We start from the raw sequence: 18,192 nt of genomic DNA on the forward strand, positions 1-18,192 counted from the left end.
CATGCTCCACTTAAAGAAATCCCAATCCCTCCAAGCTACACGCTCTGGGGACCTTAACCTTGTCACCACAATAAACAGACCATGCTGGAGGGATAGATTCCTGTCCCAGAGACTTCCCATACTCTGGAACAGACTACCTATCTATGTCAAACAGAGCTCCTCAAGAAAAATCTTGATGATTGGATGGGAAATGGAAAATTCACCCCGGGGATCACTTCTGTAGCTCTGCTCGACAGGGGCACAGGAAAATAATTTTCTTGGGTGGCGAAAGCCAGGGTACATTTTTTGACTAGGCTTGTATGGGCCCTAGGGCCGATAGCCTAGTACCTACCTATGAACCTATGAAAACCGACAACCAGAAACATTGTGATCAGGGTCTAGGCAAGGAATACAGTAAGAATGAAAATCCTTATGAGGTATTTGCTCCCCACAAGAAATACAATTAACTTTTTCTGACATCGGACTGGAGCAAGAAAAAAAAGTTTCCCACCAGGGCACTTAGCTTTATTGAAGACTTCGGATCTGAAACTCGAACACGAAAATCTCAGGAGTCAGCCGACCGGCACTTGCGAACTGCTTCTGTTTCGGGCACAGCACGGCAAGAAAGTAAATGGTGTCGGGCGCATCTTTTATACCCCTGACGACCTGACGTCAGGGAAGGGGTGACAGCAGCCGAAGCAGGCCCCAAGACTTTGGAATTCAGGCCGGCTGAGGGCAACCTGCCAGCAGGATTACCCAAATGTAATGACTGCAACAGTGAAACAAACACAGACGCAGAGAAACAGGGAGACACGCACGCAGAGAAACAGGGAGACACGCACGCAGAGAAACAGGGAGACACGCACCCAGAGAAACAGGGAGACACGCACCCAGAGAAACAGGGAGACACGCACACAGAGAAACAGGGAGACACGCACACAGAGAAACAGGGAGACACGCACACAGAGAAACAGGGAGACACGCACACAGAGAAACAGGGAGACACGCACACAGAGAAACAGGGAGACACACACAGAGAAACAGGGAGACACGACACAGAGAAACAGGGAGACACGCACACTGAGAAACAGGAGACAGCACACAGAGAAACAGGGAGACACGCACACAGAGAAGCAGGAGACACGCACAGAGAAACAGGGAGACACGCACACAGAGAAGCAGGGAGACACGCACACAGAGAAGCAGGGAGACACGCACACAGAGAAGCAGGGAGACACGCACACAGAGAAGCAGGGAGACGCGCACACAGAAGCAGGAGACACGCACAGAGAAGCAGGAGACACAGAGAAGCAGGGAGACGCGCACACAGAGAAACAGGGAGACGCGCACACAGAGAAACAGGGAGACGCGCACACAGAGAAACAGGGAGACGCGCACACAGAGAAACAGGGAGACGCGCACACAGAGAAACAGGGAGACGCGCACACAGAGAAACAGGGAGACGCGCACACAGAGAAACAGGGAGACACGCACACAGAGAAACAGGGAGGCACACAGAAACAGGGAGACGCACACAGAGAAACAGGAGACGCGCACACAGAGAAACAGGGAGACGCACACAGAGAAACAGGAGACGCGCACACAGAGAAACAGGAGGCAGCACACAGAGAAACAGGGAGGCAGCACACAGAGAAACAGGGAGACGCACACAGAGAAACAGGAGACGCACACAGAGAAACAGGAGACACACACACAGAGATACAGGGACACACACAGAGATACAGGGACACACACGCACAGAGATACAGGGACACACGCACAGAGATACAGGGGCACACACGCACAGAGATACAGGGAGACACGCACAGAGATACAGGGAGACACACGCACAGAGATACAGGGAGACACGCACACAGAGAAACAGGGAGACACGCACACAGAGAAACAGGGAGACACGCACACAGAGAAACAGGGAGACACGCACACAGAGAAACAGGGAGACACGACACAGAGAAACAGGGAGACACGCACACAGAGAAACAGGGAGACACACAGAGAAACAGGGAGACACGCACACAGAGAAACAGGAGACACACACAGAGAAACAGGGAGACACGCACACAGAGAAACAGGGAGACACGCACACAGAGAAACAGGGAGACACGCACACAGAGAAACAGGGAGACACGCACACAGAGAAACAGGGAGACATGCACACAGAGAAACAGGGAGACACACACAGAGAAAAGTACAGTTTTGTACCTACCATAAATGTAGATGTCCGAACTGGATAGCATCTGCAGTCATAACAACTGGGTTGTCCTGTCGTCAGGCAGCCCTTCAGTCGGCCGGATTCCAAAGTCCGGGTCCGGCTTCGGCTGATGTCGCACTTCACCCGACGTCATCTCTGTTGGTCTTCGGGTATAAAAGCATCAGCCGACGCCATTTTCTTCAGTGTTTCTTGCCCCAGATGCCAGAAGCCCTCCTGAAGGCTAAAAATTTGGATAGATGCCAATGTTTCCAAAAGATAGAGGTAAACACAAAAATAAGCATGTATGTACCTAAATACAAACAAATACACCATGAAAGACTCCCCATCAGCTAGCTATTAGAAGGGTAAACACCCTAGGAGTACCACAGAGGGAAGGAGGGAGGTAATCCTGACTGCAGATGCTATCCAGTTCGGACATCTACATTTATGGTAGGTACAAAACTGTACTATGTCCTTCATGGATGCATCTGCAGTCATAACAACTGGGTAGAATACCATAGCCAACTAGGGGAGGAGGATAAAAGTAGATTATGGTGCGTTTAGGATCCCTTGCAGAACAGCAGTGGCAAACCCTGCTCGGGATCTGGAATATAGAGGTAAATTATAATGCTTGGCAAATGTATGCACGGAGGTCCAAGTAGCCACCTCAATAATGTCTTTGGTAGCCACTCCTCGTAAGAAGGCTGTGGTAGTGGCTGTTGCCCTTGTAGAATGAGGTCTTATGTTCTGTGGAATTGGTTTTCCATGGAAGGAGTAACAGAATCGTATGCAATTTCCTATCCATTTGGAGATTGTCTGTTTGGAAATAGCTTTTCCTTCCCTTCCTGTTGCATAGGCTACAAAAGTTGGTCAGTCTTTCTGCTATTTTTGTTCTGTCCAAGTAGTAGCGTAGCTGTCTATGTACATCCAAGGTATGCAGTATTCTTTCCCTCTGTTTTGTGGGTTGGGAAAGAAGGTAGGTAGGTGGATTGCTTGGTTTAAAGACACTCTGGATACCACCTTAGGCATAAATGTAGGATTAGTCCTCATGGACACTCTATCTTGGTGGAAGATTAGAAAGGGTTGCACTGCCATTAAGGCCTGTAGTTCTGAAACCCTCCTTGCTGAAGTAATTGCCAGTAGGAAAGCAGTTTTCCATGACAGGTGTTGTAGGTCTGCTGTTGCTGCTGGTTCAAAGGGTGATAGTGTCAATTTTTCTAGCACAAAGTTCAAGTCCCAAGCTGGCAATGGTGGTTTCCTTGGAGGTTTTACATTCTTGATTCCTCTGAGGAACTGCCTGAGCAAAGGGTGTGAAAAACAGGTGGATCAAAGCTGTATTCTGCTGAAATAGCTGATGCAGGAATCTTGATGGAGGAGTAGGACAGGCCTGAATGAAGTAGTTCGCCAGATACTCCAGAATGTTAGGCATATCTATGTTTGATACATCTTTTCCTCTTTCAGAACTCCAAATGACAAACCTTTTCCATTTCCCAGCATAATTCCTTCTAGTTGAAGGTCTGCGTGCTTCAAGAATAATGTCTTTAACTCTTTGGGAAAGTTCTGTATTAGCAGCTGCTATGTGATGTTCCATGCAGTCAGTTGCAGCGTTTTAGGTTTGGATGCATGGTGCTGAAGTTGTTTTGAGTTAGCATCAAAGGCATCAGGGTATTGGCCACATATTGTTCGAGACATGCTCCTCAGCAGTGGGTACCAATGCTGTCTTGGCCAGTTTGGAGCTATCAGGATTATCCTTGGATGTTCTTCCTTGATTTTTAGTAGTACTTTGTGTATCAAGGGAAGAGGTGGGAATGCATATGCTGTTAGGCCTTTCCAGCTGAAGGAGAGCGAGTCCACTTTCCATGCTAGTGGGTGGAATGTCCTTGTGCAGAATTTTTGAGCTGGTGATTGTGAGGTGATGCAAATAGATCTATCTGAGGCATTCCCCATTTCTTTGAGATGGTCTTGAAGATATCCGGTGCAGCTGCCATTCGTGAGCATCTGATGTGGTCCTGCTTAACATATCTGCTAGAGTATTTTCTTTTCCTGGCACAAATATTGCCTGTAACTGGATGTTGTAGCTGAGTGCCAGGGTCCACAGCTCCAAAGTCATTCTGCATAGGGGGTAAGAATGCGTGCCTCCCTGTTTGTTGATGTACCACATGACTGTGGTGTTGTCTGTCCTTATCATCAAGTGGCCCTCCTTGAGAAATGGTCTGAACTTTTGGATTGCCAGTTTTACTGCCAGCATTTCTTTTAGGTTGATGTGCAGGTGAAGTTGGTCCTGTGTCCACAATCCTTGCACGCATTTGTCCAGCATATGGGCCCCATCCTAGGTCTGAAGCATCTGTTGTGATGGTCTGGCTTGCTTGACATCTGTGAAAGGGCAGGCCTGGGTTTGACTGGCATGCCTGAGCCCACCATAGGAACTCCTGTTTTAAGCATGGTATTAGTGGGATTTCTGTTTCTAGGCTGTGTCTGTGTTGGGACCATAAATTCTTTAGGTACCACTGTAGTTTTCTCATATGTAGTCTGGCAAATGGAACCAAGATTATGCATGATGCCATGAAACCCAAGGCCTGCAGTACCTTTCTTGCTGTTAACTTGTTCAGTTTTGTTAGTGCCAAGAAGTAAAGAGTGAGTTCTTTTTGTTTTCTGTAGTTAGGAATGCCATTTGTCTTACTGTGTCCAATTCCGCTCCCAGGAAAGTCCTTGTCTGGGATGGTATCAGTCTTGACTTTTGTAAATTGACTGTGTATCCCAGTGCTTGAAGCAAGTAAATGACCCTTTGTAAATCTGTTGTCAGCTTGCTTTTGTTGTCCCTTGTATCAGGCAGTCGTCCAGGTATGGATAAATTTGAATTCCCTGTAGTCTGCAATGGGCGATTACTGATGCCAGGCATTTTGTGAATACTCTGGGCAGTAGATAAGCCAAAGGGCAATGCTGAGAATTGATAGTGCTCTGATCCTGCAAGAAATCTGAGGTATCTTCTGCAGATTGGTCGAATGGGGGTGCAGGTATGCCTACTTGAGATCTAGAGTTACCAGCCAACACTCCTTGCCCAGCATGGGAAGAAGTTGCTGTAGGGTCAGCATTTTGAATTTTGGGACAATGATGTAAGTATTCAGGGTGGACAGGTCTAGAATTGGTCTCCAACTTTTTCCTTTCTTGGAACTAGGAATAGTCTGGAGTAGAACCCCTTTCCTTGCTCTGCTGTTGGCACTTTCTCCACAGCTCTCATGTTTGCTAACTCCATTATCTGTTGTAGAGCTTCTGTTTTTGATTTGGAGGTAGATTTGGCATTCCTCTTTGTCTGGTAAAGTGTGGAAGTGGAACCGTAACCTTGATCTATGGTTCGTAAAATCCACTTGTCCTTTGTTATGTGGTGCCAGTTTTTTGAAAATAAGGTTAGCTTTCCGCCTAGAGGAGCTGCTATTTGTTCCCTGGTAGGCGGTTTAGGATTAAGTCACTGTGACTGTGTTGATGTAGTGGCAGGTGCTGAGTCTGTGCCTCTGTTGTTACCTTGCCACTGTCGTCCTCTGTAGGCACCTCCTCTGGATTGGTTTCTGCCTCTGAAACGTCTATTCCTGCCCCTTTGAGGTCTTGTGGAGTCAGGAAAGGACCAATTTTTGGCAGGCCAGTTCCTGCTAAACCTTGGCGGTTGAACCTGCAAGAAATCTTTAACTGTCTGGACTGATTTTGCCTTTTCTTCCATTTTCTTCATAACCTGCTGGGCAGGTGTACCAAACAAACTTGTTTTATCCATAGGAGCATCTAGCAATTTAGATTTAACATGATCCGGTAAAGCTTGCTCCTTTAGCCATGCATGCCTTCTAATTACAGTGCCAGTCATGGCTGATCTAAATGAAGCCTCCAGTGCATCATAGCCACATTTTAAAGAGTGGTTACTAACTTGCTGTATGTTATTTACCATTTCTAATACATATTTCTTATCAAGAGATTCATCAGTGGTTAGCTTTTTAGTTAACTGATCAAGCATAAACTCTTGGTATTGTATCATGTGAAACTGACAGTTTAAAGCTCTAGCTGAGAGAGTGGCTGAAGTGTAAACCTTTTACCCCATCTGTCTAATGACCTTGCTTCCCTTTCAGAAGGAACAGGGTTTTAGCTATGGTCGCTGCTACTGCCTTGGGACCCTGGGAAATAGTTTCGGGTCTGCAAGAGGGGCCTTGTAAAGGTGGTGATGAGTATCTGGCACCCTGTAAAATCTGTCTGGTTTGGCAGGGGCTGGGGTAAAGAATCTGGAGCGAGCAGACATCATTGAAAGCATCATCCACCACAGAGAGAACAGGAGGTATAGCTAAGGGCCTGTGCTGTGGAAGGTGCAAAAGGTCCTAAGTCTTTTCTGGAGTCTGAAAAATCCTGTTGCTGCCATTGGAACTGTTCTCGCATGGCATGCAAGGTTTCCCCAAAGGAGAATTCTTCTGGTGGGGAAGCAGCTGGAATGGATTCTTCAGCATCAGAATCTTCAAAATTGGAGAAAGGAGCCTCTGGCTGGTCAGTTATGTCTGATTCATCAGCAGAATCATCAGAGGACACTGGCTCATGGGGCTCTGCCCTAGGTCTCTTCTCTGGGGGCTGAGAGGCCCTGTCTGGGTGAGATTGAGATCCTCTAATTAATGAAATTAAATCTTCTGCCAAAGTAAGCATTTGAGAACTGGAAGAGGGCCTGGTTGAGGGGGGTTTAACAGGCACTGTTTTAGTAGTCTTGGCTGCTTTAGCCCTGCCGAAGGTCTTAATGGACATGGCTGCTGGAGGCCTAGCAGCACCACGTGCTGGGGTAGAGACATCCAAGGGAATGGTGTCTGATAAGTCAGTGGTAAGCACCGTAGTGGGTAAAATTTCTGAGGCCGATTCAAGAGTGTTAGCAGGGACCTCAGTTGTAGAGGTAGATTCAGCTGTATTTTGATCAGTTTTCGGTTTCGCGAAACAGAGACACTCGCGTTTGCTAAACCATGGTTCCGCCCGAACCCGCGGACCGCGAGTGTCGGTCTTTTCTTTGCGTTTTTGGCAGAATGCGAGTCGGAGGATCCGACGGCATAATGTACGCAAAATCAGAACCGAAAAACTGTTCTGCAAACTCCGACCGACGCCTAAGCGTGTCGGTTGAAAGAAGCACAGGACGAACAGGCTGCTACGCCGTGGGCTGGGCCTAAACAAGGCAGGCAGTAAGAGTGGAAATCTTTATGAGGTATTTGTTTCCCACAGGTTAAACAATTATTAACTTTTTCTGACATCGGCTGAGGCAAGAAAGAGTCCCCAACGGGTACTTAGCTTTAGAAGTCTTCAAGTAGTATTCGGTAGAAGTAATCTCTGGATCCGACCGACCGGCACTTGCGAACAGCTTCTGCTTGGCGCCACGGCAAGAAAGACTGAAGAAAATGGCGCCGGCTGATGCTTTATACCAAGACCAACAGAGATGACGCCGGGTGAAGTGCGACATCAGCCGAAGCCGGACCCGGACTTTGGAATCCGGCCGACTGAAGGGCTGCCTGACGACAGGACAACCCAGTTGTTATGACTGCAGATGCATCCATGAAGGACATCAGGGAGACACGCACACAGAGAAACAGGGAGACACGCACACAGAGAAAAGTACAGTTTTGTACCTACCATAAATGTAGATGTTCAAAGATCCACATTGCTGCAGTCCTAACACTTGGGTAGTCCGCTGTCCTTGGTCGGCCAAAATATCAAAGTATAAGGCTGACGTCGGTCAGGGCGCATTTGACTGACGTCAGGACGTCAGGGTACAAATGCGCATGACCGACGTCATATCCTCAGTCTTTTCTTGCCCCAGATGTCAGAAGACCCTAAAAATAAAGGTCAAAACCAAAAGACAGCAAACAACCAACCAACCACCCCTGCACTAACTATATGTACAATATATACAATATACACAAAATGTACAACCCAACCCACACAACCGCCTCTAACTACAGAGGGAAGGAGGGAGGTAAATTGGACTGCAGCAATGTGGATCTTGAACATCTACATTTATGGTAGGTACAAAACTGTACTATGTTCTTCATCTCACATTGCTGCAGTCCTAACACTTGGGTAGAATCCCAAAGCAGAGGTAAGGGAGGATGGCTAACTACAAGGAAGCAGGAGCTGCCAAAATGCCCTGCAAAACAGCAGTGGCAAAACCAGCCCTGGACTTAGAGTAAAGTGGCAGGTGATAATGCCTAGAGAAAGTATGTACAGAACTCCAAGTAGCTGCCTCCAAAATATCCTTGGTTGCCACTCCCTCAAAAAGCTGTTGAAGTGGCAGTAGCCCTAGTGGAATGAGGCCTAATCCCAGCTGGAATCTCCTTGCCATGATGGGAATAACAGAAAGCAATGCAAAACCCAATCCACTTAGAAATAGTTTGTTTTGGTACAGGCTTGCCCTGAGAACTCAAGGCAAAAGAAACAAACAACTGCTGAGACTGCCTGAACCCTTTAGTTCTGTCCAAATAATAACGCAACTGCCTGTGGACATCTAAAGTGTGCAAAATCTTTTCCCTTTTATTTTGGGGATTTGCATAAAAAGTAGGCAAATGAATAGTTTGGTTTAAAGCCACACTAGAAACCACCTTAGGCATAAAGGAAGGATTAGTACGTAATGATACCCTATCCTTATGGAAAATCAAGAAAGGCTCAACTGCCATAAGGGCCTGTAATTCAAAAACCCTTCTTGCAGAGGTAATGGCCAACAGAAAAGCAGTCTTCCAAGATAAATATTTCAACTCAGCAGTAGCTGCAGGCTCAAAAGGTTGTAGAGCGAGTTTCTCCAACACAAAATTGAGATCCCAAGCAGGAGTAGGAGCTCTTCGTGGGGGTCTTATATTCTTTGCCCCTCTAAGAAATTGCTTGAACAAAGGATGAGAAAACAATGGTGGGTTGCAATCATAGTGAGCTGAAATTGCTGCAGCATGAACTTTAATAGAAGAGAAAGACAAACCTTTGTCCAGTAACTCAGTAAGATATTGAAGAGCCACACTCAAATTAGGCTCAGAAACATCAAAATCTTTGCTGCACTCCAAAACAAAATCTCTTCCATTTGTCTGTACACTTTCCTTGTACTAGGCCTCCTAGCTTCCAAAATAACATTCAAAACTTGCTGAGGAAGTGGAGGCCCACTTTGGTTCAAAACAGAATATGCCAGGCTGTTAGGTGCAGAGAGTGAAGCTTGACATTTAGCAAATGGCTGTCCTCCTGCGACAACAGGTGTGGAATCAAGGCAAAGGCCATGGAAGCTTCCACCAGACTTCTCAGTAATGGGTACCAGTGTTGTCGAGGCCAATCTGGAGCTATTAAAATCATCCTTGGCTTGTCCTGTCTGACCTTTAGAAGTACCTTTGGGAGGAGAGGCAGAGGTGGAAAGGCATATACATGAAGATTGCTCCAATTGAAAGAAAGAGCATCCACTTTCCAAGCTGTGGGATGAAACCTTTTGTGCAAAACTTTGGCAGCTGATGGTTTAGTGGAGAAGCTTAACAGATCTATGTCTGGAGTTCCCCATGACACTGTCAATTTCTGAAATACATGAGGATCCAATTTCCACTCGTGGGGATCCATAATTGCTGCTCAACACATCTGCTAAGGAGTTCTGTGCTCCTGGCAGAAACCTTGCCTGAAGATTGAGCTGTAAACTGAGAGCAGTCTCCCACAAAATCATTGCTTGCCTGCATAGAGGATAAGAATGCGTTCCCCCTTGCTTGTTGATGTACCACATGACAGTTGTGTTGTCTGTTAGAATCAACACCTGTCCTGGAAGAAGCAATTCCTTGAAAGCAATTAATGCAAACTGGACTGCTAACATCGCCTTCATGTTGATATCTAGATGTTGTAGTCTGACAGGCCACTTGTTTTGTATCCACTTTCCATTTAGATGAGCTCCCCAAGCTTTGTCTGAGGCATCTGTCGTTAAAATCTGACTCGCCTCTGGCCGGGTCACAGAGAGTCCCTTGTTTAGGTGACATTCCTGAGCCCACCACAAAAATTCCTTTTGAATGCAAGGTATTATTTGAATGACAGTGTCTAGATCCTGGCAGTGCTGTGTCCATACATTTTTGAGATACCATTGTAGCTTCCTCATATGCAGTTTGGCATTGGGAAGCACCAGAATACAAGATGCCATGAACCCTAAGGCTTGAAGGACTGTCCTTGCAGTCAGCCCGGACTGATGAGATAGTTGATGGAAGTAAAGGGATAGACTCTTTTGTTTGTCCGGGTTAAAAGGCCATCTGGGAAGCTGTATTCAGTCTCACACCCAGAAAGCACATGTCTTGAGAGGGTACTAGACTGGACTTTATTTCGGTCACAGAATACCCTAGGCATCTTAGCACTGCTATCACATAATCCAAATGATGAAGAAGCTCTTCTCTTCCTTGAGCCAGAATTAGGCAGTCGTCCAAATAAGGATAGATCTGTATTCCTTTTGTCTGAAGAAAGCTATCACTGGAGCCAGAACTTTGTGAACACTCTGGGCAGTAGATAAGCCAAAGGGCAATGCAGAGAACTGATAGTGAGAAGTCCCAGCTCGAAAACGCAGATACTTCCTGCAACTTAGTCTGATAGGAACAAGAAGGTAAGCCTCCTTGAGATCCAAAGTTACCATCCAATGATCTTTGCCCAGCAGAGGTAAAAGCTGCTGCAACGTCAACATTTTGAACTTGGGAATGTCCAGATAAGTGTTGAGGATAGATAAATCCAAAATTGGTCTCCACGTGTTCCCCTTCTTTGGTACTAGGAACAGGCGAGAATAAAATCCTAGGCCCACTTCTGGCAGAGGGACCGGCTGTATGGCCCCTAGTTGGAGCAACAGAGAAACCTGTTTGTGAGCCTCTAGTCTTTGTGGAGGAGGAACGTCTGGCATGCCATTGAAAGGAGGCAAGGTATGGAAATAAAACCTGTAGCCGTGGTGAATGATATCCAATACCCATCTGTCCTGGGTAATTAAACTCCAATTTTCTTTGAAAAGTGCCAACCTTCCTCCCAAAGGTGCTGCCAGACGAGCAGGCTCTGGCAGCTGAAAAGGTAGGTCATTGGGTCTGCTGACGAAAGGACTGACCCCTGCCCTCACCGAAGCCTGTGCAGGAGAACTCCCTGTTCTAGGCCTGAAAGAGCCCTGGGCTCTGCCCTACCACGCCTAGATCTACCCCTAGACTGTGAACCATAAGAAGGATACGCGCACCCTTTAGTAGGCCAATTTCTACTAAACTTTGGAGGCTGGACCTGCAAAAAATCTTTAACAGTCTGCATAGACTTAGCCTTGTCTTCCATTTTCTTTAAGACTGTCTCAACAGGAGGACCAAACAACACGCCAGATTGTAAAGGAGCATCTAAAATCCTTGTCTTAACATGTTCAGACAAATTCTGATCCCTCAGCCAGGCGTGCCTGCGAAGGACTGACCCAGTGGCAGCCACCCTAGACGAGGCCTGTACAGCATCAAAACCACATTGCAAAGAATGCTTACCCACCTGTTCAGAAACATGCACTAAATCTTGCAACTCCTTACAATCAATACCTACTGCCAGAGCATCAACCTTAGACTTCAATAGTGAAAGGAGATAATTTTGGTATTTCAACATGTGAAACTGGCAATTCAGAGCCCTCATAGCAAGAGTGGAAGAAGTATAGACTTTCTTTCCCCATCTATCCAAGGCCCTAGCCTCCTTGTCTGCAGGAACCGGATTCTTAACAGAAGCCTTCACACCTTTAGGCCCCTGGCTAACAGTCTCTGGGTCTGACCTAGGACTCTTAAAAAGATACTTATGAGCTTCAGGCACCCTGTAATACCTATCCGGCTTAACAGGAGCAGGAGGCAAAGAATCAGGATTAAGAGAAGCTTCTGTATAAACATCGTCCACTACATCCAAAACAGGAGGTATAGCCAAAGGCCTATGCTGGGGTAAAACAGAAATTCCTAAGCCTTTTCCTGGAATCAGAGAAGTCCTGACCCTCCCACTTAAAATGCTCCCTCATGGAATGAAGAGTTTCTGAAAAAGAAAAATCCTCAGGAGGAGTAGCAGAAGGAGTAGAATCACCCACATCAGAATCAGAATAAGGAGAGTACTCCTGCAAGTCTTCAGCCGAAGACTCTGAAACATCTGAAGCCTGCTCAAAACCCCCCAGCTCAGGATCCACCCTAGGTCTCTTATCAGGAGGGGCATAGAACCCTAATCAAAGTAATCAAATCTTCTGCCATTTTAAGCATATGCTTCTTGGGCACAGTACCTGAGGAGCTAGGGGTAACACCAACTGAAGCCAAACCTGGCCTGACCCTGGGGGAAGCCTTTGAAACAGAAGGAGAGGGGCTAGCCACCTTGGGAAGGGAGGGATAGTAAGATGAGAAGCCCCTCAGCCTGACTAGTCTCCTGAGAGGCCACATCCTGCAATAAGGTCTCACCCTGGGAACACAAAGAACCTCCGGTGGAGCCACCGCTCCACCGACACCTCAAAGAACCGCGTCTGGTACAGACGGTTCTTCTAGCCTAGGCTTAACTGCCTTGTCCTTGCGCTTCTTGAAGAAGCGGCCGGAGCATCCGACGGCATTTTATAGTTGCACCGCTTCCCAAAGACTAACCTTGCACAATCCAACCTTCTTTATAGTGCGTTTATTAAATCTAGCACAAGAGCGACAGCCAACAACGTCGTGCTCAGGCCCTAAGCAAGGAATACACAAAGCATGATAATCTCTATGCGGTATCTGTTTCCCACAAGAAATGCAATTATTAACTTTTTCTGACATCCGGTAAATGACTGAGGCAAGAAAAAACCAAAATATTCCCCAACTGGGTACTTAGCCAACTTTGAACTCGGTCTGAAACTTCTAAATCGAAAAATCTCAGAACGCCAGCCAGCACTTGCAATACTGCTTCTGCATCGGACCATGCGGCAAAAAAGACTGAGGATATGACGTCGGTCATGCGCATTTGCACCCTGACGTCCTGACGTCAGTCAAATGCGCCCTGACCGACGTCAGCCTTATACTTTGATATTCGGGCCGACCAAGGACAGCGGACTACCCAAGTGTTAGGACTGCAGCAATGTGAGATGAAGAACATCAGGGAGACATGCACACTGAGAAACAGGGAGACGCGCACACTGAGAAACAGGGAGACGCGCACACTGAGAAACAGGGAGACGCGCACACTGAGAAACAGGGAGACGCGCACACTGAGAAACAGGGAGACGCGCACACTGAGAAACAGGGAGACGCGCACACTGAGAAACAGGGAGACGCGCACACTGAGAAACAGAGAGACACGCACTGAGAAACAGGGAGACACGCACACTGAGAAACAGGGAGACACGCACACTGAGAAACAGGGAGACACGCACACTGAGAAACAGGGAGACACTCACACTGAGAAACAGGGAGACACTCACACTGAGAAACAGGGAGACACGCACACTGAGAAACAGGGAGACACGCACACTGAGAAAAGTACAGTTTTGTACCTACCATAAATGTAGATGTTCGAAGATCCACATTGCTGCAGTCCTTACACTTGGGTAGTCCGCTGTCCTCGGTCGGCCCGAATATCAAAGTATAAGGCTGACGTCGGTCAAGGCGCATTTGACTGACATCAGGACGTCAGGGTACAAATGCGCATGACCGACGTCATATCCTCAGTCTTTTCTTGCCCCAGATGTCAGAAGACCCTAAACAAAGGTCAAAACCAAAAGACAGCAAACAAACAACCAACCACCCCTGCACTAGTTATCTGTACAATATATACAATATACACAATATTTACAACCCAACCCACACAACCGCCTCTAACTACAGAGGGAAGGAGGGAGGATTGACTGCAGCAATGTGGATCTTGAACATCTACATATATGGTAGGTACAAAACTGTACTATGTTCTTCATCTCACATTGCTGCAGTCCTTACACTTGGGTAGAATCCCAAAGCAGAGGTAAGGGAGGATGGCCAAACTACAAGGAAGCAGGAGCTGCCAAAATGCCCTGCAAAACAGCAGTGGCAAAACCAGCCCTGGATTTAGAGTAAAGTGGTAGGTGATAATGCCTGGAGAAAGTATGCACTGAACTCCAAGTAGCTGCCTCCAAAATATCCTTGGTTGCCACCCCCCTCAAAAGGCTGTCAAGTGGCAGTAGCCCTAGTGGAATGAGGCCTAATCCCAGCTGGAATCTCCTTGCCATGATGGGAATAACAGAAAGCAATGCAAAACCCAATCCACTTAGAAATAGTTTGTTTTGACACAGGCTTGCCCTGAGAACCCAAAGCAAAAGAAACAAACAACTGCTGAGACTGCCTGAACCCTTTAGTTCTGTCCAAATAATATCGCAACTGCCTGTGTACATCTAAAGTGTGCAAAATCTTTTCCCCCTTATTTTGGGGATTTGCATAAAAAGTAGGCAAATGAATAGTTTGGTTTAAAGCCACACTAGAAACCACTTTAGGCATAAAGGAAGGATTAGTACGTAAGATACCCTATCCTTATGGAAAATCAAGAAAGGCTCAACCGCCATAAGGGCCTGCAATTCAGAAACCCTTCTTGCAGAGGTAATGGCCAACAAAAAAGCAGTCTTCCATAATAAATATTTCAACTCAGAAGTAGCTGCAGGCTCAAAAGGTTGTAGAGTGAGTTTCTCCAACACAAAATTGAGATCCCAAGCAGGAGCAGGAGCTTTAGGTGGGGTCTTATATTCTTTGCCCCTCTAAGAAATTGCTTGAACAAAGGATGAGAAAACAATGGTGGGTCACAATCATAGTGAGCCGAAATTGCTGCAGCATGAACCTTAATAGAAGAGAAAGACAAACCTTTGTCCAGTAACTCAGTAAGATATTGAAGAGCCACACTCAAATTAGGCCCAGAAACATCAAAATCTTTTGCTGCACTCCAAAATAAAAATCTCTTCCATTTATCTGCGTACACTTTCCTTGTACTAGGCCTTCTAGCTTCCAAAATAACATTTAAAACTTGCTGAGGAAGTGGAGGCCCACTATGGTTCAAAACAGAATATGCCAGGCTGTTAGGTGCAGAGAGTGAAGCTTGACATTGAGCAAATGGCTGTCCTCCTGTGACAACAGGTGTGGAATCAAGGCAAAGGCCATGGAGGCTTCCGTACTAGACTTCTCAGTAATGGGTACCAGTGCTGTCGAGGCCAATCTGGAGCTATTAAAATCATCCTTGGCTTGTCCTGTCTGACCTTTAGAAGTACCTTTGGGAGGAGAGGCAGAGGTGGAAAGGCATACACATGAAGATTGCTCCAATTGAAAGAAAGAGCATCCACTCTCCAAGCTGTGGGATGAAACCTTTTTGTGCAAAACTTTGGCAGCTGATGGTTTAGTGGAGAAGCGAACAGATCTATGTCTGGAGTTCCCCATGACACTGTCAATTTCTGAAATACATGAGGATCCAATTTCCACTCGTGGGGATCCATAATTGCCTGCTCAACACATCTGCTAAGGAGTTCTGTGCTCCTGGCAGAAACCTTGCCTGAAGATTGAACTGGAAACTGAGAGCAGTCTCCCACAAAATCATTGCTTGCCTGCATAGAGGATAAGAATGCGTTCCCCCTTGCTTGTTGATGTACCACATGACAGTTGTGTTGTCTGTTAGAATCAACACCTGCCCTGGAAGAAGTAACTCCTTGAAAGCTATTAATGCAAACTGGACTGCTAACATCTCCTTCAGGTTGATATGTAGATGTTGTTGTCTGGCAGGCCATTTGTCTTGTATCCACTTTCCATTTAGATGAGCTCCCCAAGCTTTGTCTGAGGCATCTGTCGTTAAAATCTGACTCGCCTCTGGCCGGGTCACAGAGAGTCCCTTGTTTAGGTGACATTCCTGAGCCCACCACAAAAATTCCTTTTGAATGCAAGGTATTATTTGAATGACAGTGTCCAGATCCTGGCAGTGCTGTGTCCATACATTTTTGAGATACCATTGCAGCTTCCTCATATGCAGTTTGGCATTGGGAAGCACCAGAATACAAGATGCCATGAACCCTAAGGCTTGAAGGACTGTCCTTGCAGTCAGCCCGGACTGATGAGATAGTTGATGGAAGTAAAGGGATAGACTCTTTTGTTTGTCCGGGGTTAAAAAGGCCATCTGGGATGCTGTATTCAGTCTCACACCCAGAAAGCACATGTCCTGAGAGGGTACTAGACTGGACTTTATTTCGTTCACAGAATACCCCAGGCATCTTAGCACTGCTATCACATATTCCAAATGATGAAGAAGCTCTTCCTTTGCTTGAGCCAGAATCAGGCAGTCGTCCAAATAAGGATAGATCTGTATTCCTTTTAGCCTGAAGAAAGCTATCACTGGAGCCAGAACTTTCGTGAACACTCTGGGCAGTAGATAAGCCAAAGGGCAATGCAGAGAACTGATAGTGAGAAGTCCCAGCTCAAAAACGCAGATACTTCCTGCAACTTAGTCTGATAGGAACATGAAGGTAAGCCTCCTTGAGATCCAAAGTTACCATCCAATGATCTTTGCCCAGCAGAGGTAAAAGCTGCTGTAACGTCAACATTTTGAACTTGGGAATGTCCAGATAAGTGTTGAGGGTAGATAAATCCAAAATTGGTCTCCACGTGTTCCTCTTCTTTGGTACTAGGAACAGGCGAGAATAAAATCCTAGGCCCACTTCTGGCATAGGGACCGGCTGTATGGCCCCTATTTGGAGTAACAGAGAAACTTGCTTGTGAGCCTCTATTCTTTGTTGAGGAGGAACGTCTGGCATGCCTTTGAAAGGAGGCAAGGTATGGAAATAAAACCTGTAACCGTGGTGGATGATATCCAATACCCATCTGTCTTGGGTAATTAAACTCCATATTTTCTTTGAAAAGCGCCAACCTTCCTCCCAAAGGTGCTGCCAGACGAGAAGGCTCTGGCAGCTGAAAAGGTAGGTCATTGGGTCTGTTTACGAAAGGACTGACCCCTGCCCTCACCCGAAGACTGTGCAGGAGAACTCCCTGGTCTAGGCCTGAAAGAGCCCTGAGCTCTGCCCCTACCACGTCTAGATCTACCCCTAGACTGGGAATCATAAGAAGGATACGTCCACCCCTTAGTAGGCCAATTTCTACTAAACTTTGGAGGCTGGACCTGCAAAAAATCTTTAACAGTCTGCATAGACTTAGCCTTGTCTTCCATTTTCTTTAAAACTGCCTCAACAGCAGGACCAAACAACACGTCAGATTGTAAAGGAGCATCTAAAATCCTGGTTTTAACATGTTCAGATAAATTTTGATCCCTCAGCCAGGCGTGCCTGCGAAGAACTGACCCAGTGGCAGCCACCCTAGACGAGGCCTGTACAGCATCAAAACCACACTGCAAAGAATGCTTACCCACCTGTTCAGAAACATGTACTAAATCTTGCAACTCTTTACAATCAATACCTTCCGCCAGAGCATCAACCTTACACTTCAATTGTGAAAGGAGATAGTTTTGGTATTTCAACATGTGAAACTGGCAATTCAAAGCCCTCATAGCAAGAGTGGAAGAAGTATAAACTTTCTTTCCCCATCTATCCAAGGCCCTGGCCTCTTTGTCTGCAGGAACCGGATTCTTAACAACAGAAGCCTTAACACCTTTAGGCCCCTGGCTAACAGTTTCTGGGTCCGCCCTAGGACTCTTAAAAAGATACTTATGAGCTTCAGGCACCCTGTAATACCTATCCGGTTTAACAGGAGCAGGAGGCAAAGAATCAGGATTAAGAGAAGCCTCTGTAAAACATCTTCCACTACATCCAAAACAGGAGGTATAGCCAAAGGCCTATGCTGGGGTAAAAAAAATTCCCTAAGCCTTTTCCTGGAATCAGAGAAGTCCTGACCTTCCCACTTAAAATGCTCCCTCATGGAATGAAGAGTTTCTGAAAAGAAAAATCCTCAGGAGGAGAAGCAGAAGGAGTAGAATCATCCACATCAGAATCAGAATAAGGAGAGTACTCCTGTAAATCTTCAGTCAAGACTCTGAAACATCTGAAGCCTGCTCAAAACTCCTAGCTCAGGCTCCAC

General features: G+C 46.4%; 1 protein-coding gene across 1 annotated transcript in view; it reads right to left on the reverse strand.

Moving 5' to 3' along the window:
* MRPS26 (mitochondrial ribosomal protein S26) overlaps positions 1–18,192 on the reverse strand; it is a gene marked incomplete in the record, with an annotated part of 434,800 nt that overhangs the window by 68,557 nt on the left and 348,051 nt on the right.

This window comes from Protopterus annectens, chromosome 2.part2 (genome assembly GCF_019279795.1).
Source record: "Protopterus annectens isolate FY-2018-M chromosome 2.part2, PAN1.0, whole genome shotgun sequence".
NCBI lineage: Eukaryota > Metazoa > Chordata > Ceratodontiformes > Protopteridae > Protopterus > Protopterus annectens.